Below are 6,031 nucleotides of genomic sequence, written 5' to 3' on the forward strand. Positions count from 1 at the left end.
AGGCTTGTTACTAGCTAACTTTTATGTTTTCAATTAACCCATATTTCTTATGCTTTTTCTCAGCATGGCAGGCCCGTCTTGCTTCTCTCTGCATCTGCTTGTGACTCCAGACTCTGCCCTTCTTCCTCCCAAAAGTCTCAGTTTGGCTCTCCCACCTAATCTTATCCTGTTCATCTATTGGCCAGTCAGCTTCCTTATTAAGCCAATCATAGCTACATATATTCACACAGTGTAAAGGAATATTGCACATCTATGCTTGTTAAGGATTCTGCAGGCGGCTCTCACAGAGGCAGGGCATGCTTCTGCCTGTGCTTCAAACAGTTGGCCAAGAACAAGAAACTAGGAAAACAGTTTGAGCTGGAGCCTTGCTAGAGAAGAGAGCCAAAAGGGCAAGGGATGTTACGGAAATCGAACCAGATTGATTTCAGCAGTTTAACAGAGCATGCACAGATGGACTAAAAGTCCCAATGAGGAGTTCCAGAAATGCAAGCGAAACCGTCATTGGTATGTCTCTGCATCTATCCCACAGAAACTGGAAAGCTGAACAGCTCAAACGTAGTGGTGTGACAGGGTCCAGACCTTAGCACGACTGACTTCATGATGGAAGTGCCATTCAGGCTGTGAAACTCAACGTGTAGACAGCGCCAAGAGTCAAAATGAGAACAAAGGCCTAACCCATCAAAGTCCACCGTTCTGAGTGATGGAGGAGAGTTATCTGTCTATTTTACTTTCATTGGTTAATTAATAAAGAAAACTGCCTTGGCCCTTTAAGAGAACAGAAAATTAGGTAGGCGGAGTAGACAGAACAGAATGCTGGGTAGCAGGAGTGGGGAGACGATTCAGGCAGTCGCCATAGTGAGTCTCCATGCTTCTCCTCTCCGAGATGGATGCAGGTTAAGATCTCTCCTGGTAAGCCACCCCTCGTGGTGCTAAATAAATTACTAAATATGGGTTAATCAAGATGTGAGTAAGAGGCTGAAACTATGGGCCAGGCAGTATTTAAAAGAATACAGTTTCTGTGTAATTATTTTGGGTAAAGCTAGCCGGGTGGCGGGACACAGCCCGCCGCTCCATTCTACAGATTGGCGCCCAACGTGGGGCTCGAACCCACGACCCTGAGATTAAGAGTCTCATGCTCTACCGACCGAGCTAGCTGGGCAGTATTTTTATTAATAATGAAAGTAACACATAGACACTCCTCCATCATCTGAGAAAGTCTCTAGTGTGCTACCTTGCTTTTTGGCTTCTGCAGTTCCACTTCTGGCTAACTGAAGTGTGTCAACCCAGGACATGGTTTTTGTGCTGAAAAGCTCACCCTGAAAACTCTTGGAGCTACATTGAACCCCAAATACCCAGCGTAGTCACTGGCTGGCTAATAAAGATTTTCTACTGACTTAAACCTTTGTCTGAGCTGTCTCTCTGGTGACTGCCCCACAGCAGTCGGGATGTAGGCTGAGGGGAACCGCAGAGCTGCCAGGGTATGCGGCCCTCCACTTGGGGAGGAGTCAAGTGGGTGAGTGTGGTGGGAGATGCAGAGGAAAAGCCTGGTTCTCCTCTGAAGACAGTGAGCTTGTGAACAAGGGCAGAGGCGGGGAAGGCAAATGGAGGGGTAAGGCGCCTGCACTACACTAAGAACCAAAGCTTTCCCTCCATCTTGATGCTCAAATGGATTAATTTAAAATGATGGGAATCTGCTAACTGGCAGATTCGCCAAAGCAACAGATTCTTGGTTTCATATATAAAACCATTTGGTTAAGAGTAATTCTGGCTGGCACTGGTGGCTCACAGTTTTAATCCCAGGACTCAAGAGAAAGAGGCAGACAGATCTTTGTGAATTTGAGACTAGCCTGATCTTCAGAGCTAGCTCCAGGACAACCAGGGTTACACACATACACACACACACACACACACACACACAAAACAACAACAAAAAAACAAAAAAACCTCTGTCTCAAACAAACAAACAAAAGCCAAACCAAAACAACAACAACTAAAAAAAAACCAAAAAAGAGTAATCTGGACCACATCTTACAGGGGTGGACGGCTTGGCCTGGAAAAACTAAGGAAGCTTCTGCTACATTGGGTTGCTGACTCCCATTAGGTGGGAAGTCTACCCCTGGGGATACATCAGCAGGGAACATGTTAGAGGAGCTGTAGGCTATCCATCCAAGGAACACCTGAGTTTCAGGTATGACCCACGAAGTCATCTGCTCACTGCAGAGAGAAAGGAGAAAGGCACTAACACGCCTCTCAATTATGACTTTTAAAGAGCAGAATTCGGGCTCTGGGAATGGCCGGCTCAGCACGTAAAAGTATTTTCCTATAATGGCCTGGATTTGATCCCAGAGCACAAAGTAAAAGGCTGCCAAGAGCTGTCCACTGGCCTTCGCAAACATACTATAGTAGGTGCATACCCACATACATCTGTATCTATGTACATTTACACGCGTGTGTGCGTGTGCGCGCACACACACAGAGCAATAATACAATATTTTAAAAATGTAAAAACATAACTCTGGATTACATTAGAATATATTAAGGCCTTGAACCAAATGATGCTGCTGGGGAAAGAACACTGGGCAATGACCAGCTTACATCAAGGGAAGCGTGACCGGGAGGCTTTCGGGTTACTACTTGGTACCCAGAGGGTCCTCATGTCGTGTCTTCTTGTGGGGTGACTTAGCCTGATACAACAGTTGAGGTTTTTTTCTTTAGAGATGTTAGTTGTAATTATGTATATGTCTGTATATCTGTACAGGAGTATGGGGATATGCATGGAGAAGCCCTTGGAGGACAGACAGAAAAAGAGGGTTGGATCTGGAACAGGAGTTTCAGGCTGTTTAACTGCCCCCCTTCCCCGGGCATGGGCCGCAGGAACAGAACCCAGGTCTTCTGGAAGAACAGTACCTGCTCCATGCTCTTAACCACTGAGCCATACCCATAGACACCAAGAGTTGAGTTTTAGGTTCTGTTTAGTTTAGTTTTTTCATTCTGAGTTAGAAATCAGTGTATCTTATCTGTCTCCTGCTTCCAGAACACTTGACATTTGGCAAATTATGCCCTCTTGCTAGGTCTGTTTCTGCATCTATGCCACAAAGAGATTGGCTGAACCCCAGAATCATCTAGGGATCTTTAGAAACAAACAAAGAAACATGAGGGATTGCTGCTGCGGCTTGGTAACATTTTGCTGGGCGTGATGATGTGTACCAACAGTTCCAACTGCTCAGGGGCCTGAGGCAGGAGGATCACCTGGACCCAGGAACTGAAGTCTCACTTGGGCTATAATATAGGAGAACCCGTCTCAAAAATAAAATAGGGGGGGCTGGAGAGATGGCTCAGTTGTTAAGAGCATTGACTGCTCTTCCAGTGGTCCTGAGTTCAATTCCCAGCAACCATATGGTGGCTCACAACCACCGGTAATAAGATCTGGTGCCAACTTCTGTCTGCAGGGCCACACGCAGGCAGACCATTGTATACATATAAATAAAATAAAATAAAATAAAATAAAATAGGAAAACCTAATAAAAACCCAAGCCAAAGTGTCTGGCCCTCATTTTCTGAGATTCTGACTAAAATTATACTGGGAAGCGGCAGGGAGTTTGATGTCAGCCTTCATAGGTAGATAGATAGATAGATAGATAGATAGATAGATAGATAGATAGATGATAGATAGATGATAGATAGATAGATAGATAGATAGATAGATAGATAGAATATTCATTCCTCATGTTTCTTATCCACAGTGAGGGCTGAAAACAAGGCTCAGCTAGTATACTGACAGTGGGTACCACTTGTTTCGTAAGCCGCGGTTGTGCTGTGAATGCTGGCCTCATCGGACCTCCCCAGTACAACATATTTGAATGAATATGTTTGAATGAATCAAGCCACAAACACCGTAGAAAAACGCACCTTGTATAATCGCTTCCCCCCTGCCCATGTCATTGTAGAGAGATTCCTTCTGGCACACAGGACTCTTTTCCAGGTGGCTTTCAACACTGAAGGTCAGGGATTTCCTGCCACCTGCCAGCCATGGAACTCTGGGCAGACCACTATGTTCTGCCCCCCACCCCGCCCCCAGCCTCCTTACCAACCGTTCAACACTTGACAAAGCACCAAAAAAAAAGTGTTGGAAGGTAAGTTTTTTAAAAGAGTGATTCTCATATTATTATTATTGCTCAGTCTTTTGACTTCTGTTTTGGTCAGTGATGGACCATGTACATGGGCTGTCTCATAAGATAATAGCAGCTGAAAATGTCTTATCTGCTAGTGACATGGTAACTGTTCAGACATCAGAGGGCATTACTCACCGGCTTGTGGTGATCTACTGTAAACAAACCTACTCTGTTAGCAGTCGTAAAAGTATAGCATATGCAATTATAGACAGCATGGTATACCTGGCCATGACAAAGCATGACGCATTTACTGGCTTACCTGTGTGCTGTACTACACCGTCATTGTTTCAGAGTGCGTTCCTGCATGTATGAAAAACATTCGCTGAAGCTGGAGATGGAGCCTGCCTGTCTGGTATGTGTGAGGCCCTGGATGTTGTCCGTGGGACCCAAGGGGAAAAAAAAAGTGTTTACTGTACTGCAGCTTGCTGTTAGACTTCGGCATCCAATACATCTCATGTTGTTCACTGTCTTGATGGCATGAGGCTACGAGGAGAGGCAAGTTGTACACTTGGCGTTGGCGTCAGTGTAACCGATACCCTGACAGATTCTCTGAGCGTTATCAGAATGTGTTCCCTGTGTGATGAGACACGACTGTAGTTCTAGGGAAGCGGGTGTGGGTGGGGATGGGTTTGGACAAATGCCTGCCAGCCTAGCACAGTGCAAGTCCCACCGTGACTTATTTCACGAGTATCAGCTCGCGAATGAGGACACATCTGGCCGTGACCCTGCAGATGTTAGGATCCTGGTCTCGACACGCCCCCTAGTGGTCCGTTGAAAGAACGGCTTTCCGTAGTGACGGACGCCTTCGCCCTGCTTGCAAAGGTGCAGGGCTGGGCCCTTTCCTCGCCCACGCGCCCAGGAACGGAGATGGCAATGTGGGCGTTCTGCCTGGAGTCGCTGAGGCCGGTCTGGCACGAGGCTGACTTGTTACGCCCCTCCCACGATGTCCAAAGGTGCCGCCTGACACAGCTCTAGGGTGTTAATGCTGTCAACAGTCAGCAGTGCCTACAGCTACTACTGAGTCTGTCTGCAAAGATGTCGTTCTCGGCTGCCTTTAGGATTCCCGGACCTCCAGGGCAATCTGGAAGAATCGAATTTCATCTCTTTAGAATTATATTGGTTGTTCACCATTTTGGAAAATAATTTTCCCTTTGTGATATTTAGCCTGTATTTTAAAATCTTAATTTGAGTATAAACAGCCATTTCTTTTACATCTTTCCTTACGTAGTCTAAACAGGCACACCTGTACCAGGCCCGCAGTGAGAGGAGTCTTATTCCCAGCATTACACGTAGAAGGGCTGTTTCATTGTAAATGACCTTTTATTTCCAATTCAAGCTACAACACTGTATTTCTAAGTTCTCTGGGGGGAGGGGTCTGATTACTTTGCTGTGGATTTTTATTTTAGGAGATGAGAAGGGCTGCTACAAATAGCGCTCTGTAAAAAGGGGTGCTTTCTTTGTCAGTAGGGCTATAACGCAGCCCCAAAGTGACAGGAGGCCAAACACAGTGGTCCACACGAATCTAAAGACCTGACCTGTCTTTCCCAGAGTTTCCACTTTGCGGTAGAGGCCCTCGGTGCGCCTGTGGCTTCCCTTCTTCCTATCACATTGAGAATGCGCTTTACCTCCACATGAAGAGAGAGGCTTATAAACAGGAAATAAGATTGCAGGTGCATTTGGAGAGAGAGGTGGCTGGAGTACTGGGGCTCTCCAGGTAGCAGAATGGATAGGATGTGGTCTGAGCGCCTGTGTGAGTCTGCGCATGCGGGGACAGAGGCTGAAACGTCTCCTTGTGATCTTCGTTTGGCTGGAAACCCAGGAAAGCGGGCAGTGTAATGGGGGTCAAGTCCAAAGGCTTA

At 46.4% G+C, this 6,031-nt stretch overlaps 1 non-coding gene across 1 annotated transcript; it reads right to left on the minus strand.

Annotated features, from left to right (window-relative positions):
* Positions 1-1,086: 1,086 nt before the first annotated feature.
* Trnak-cuu lies at positions 1,087-1,159 on the minus strand. Its single transcript has one exon. It is a non-coding gene; the product is annotated as a tRNA-Lys (tRNA).
* Positions 1,160-6,031: the final 4,872 nt, after the last annotated feature.

The sequence above is a fragment of the Arvicola amphibius genome, chromosome 10, assembly GCF_903992535.2.
Source record: "Arvicola amphibius chromosome 10, mArvAmp1.2, whole genome shotgun sequence".
Lineage (NCBI taxonomy): Eukaryota > Metazoa > Chordata > Mammalia > Rodentia > Cricetidae > Arvicola > Arvicola amphibius.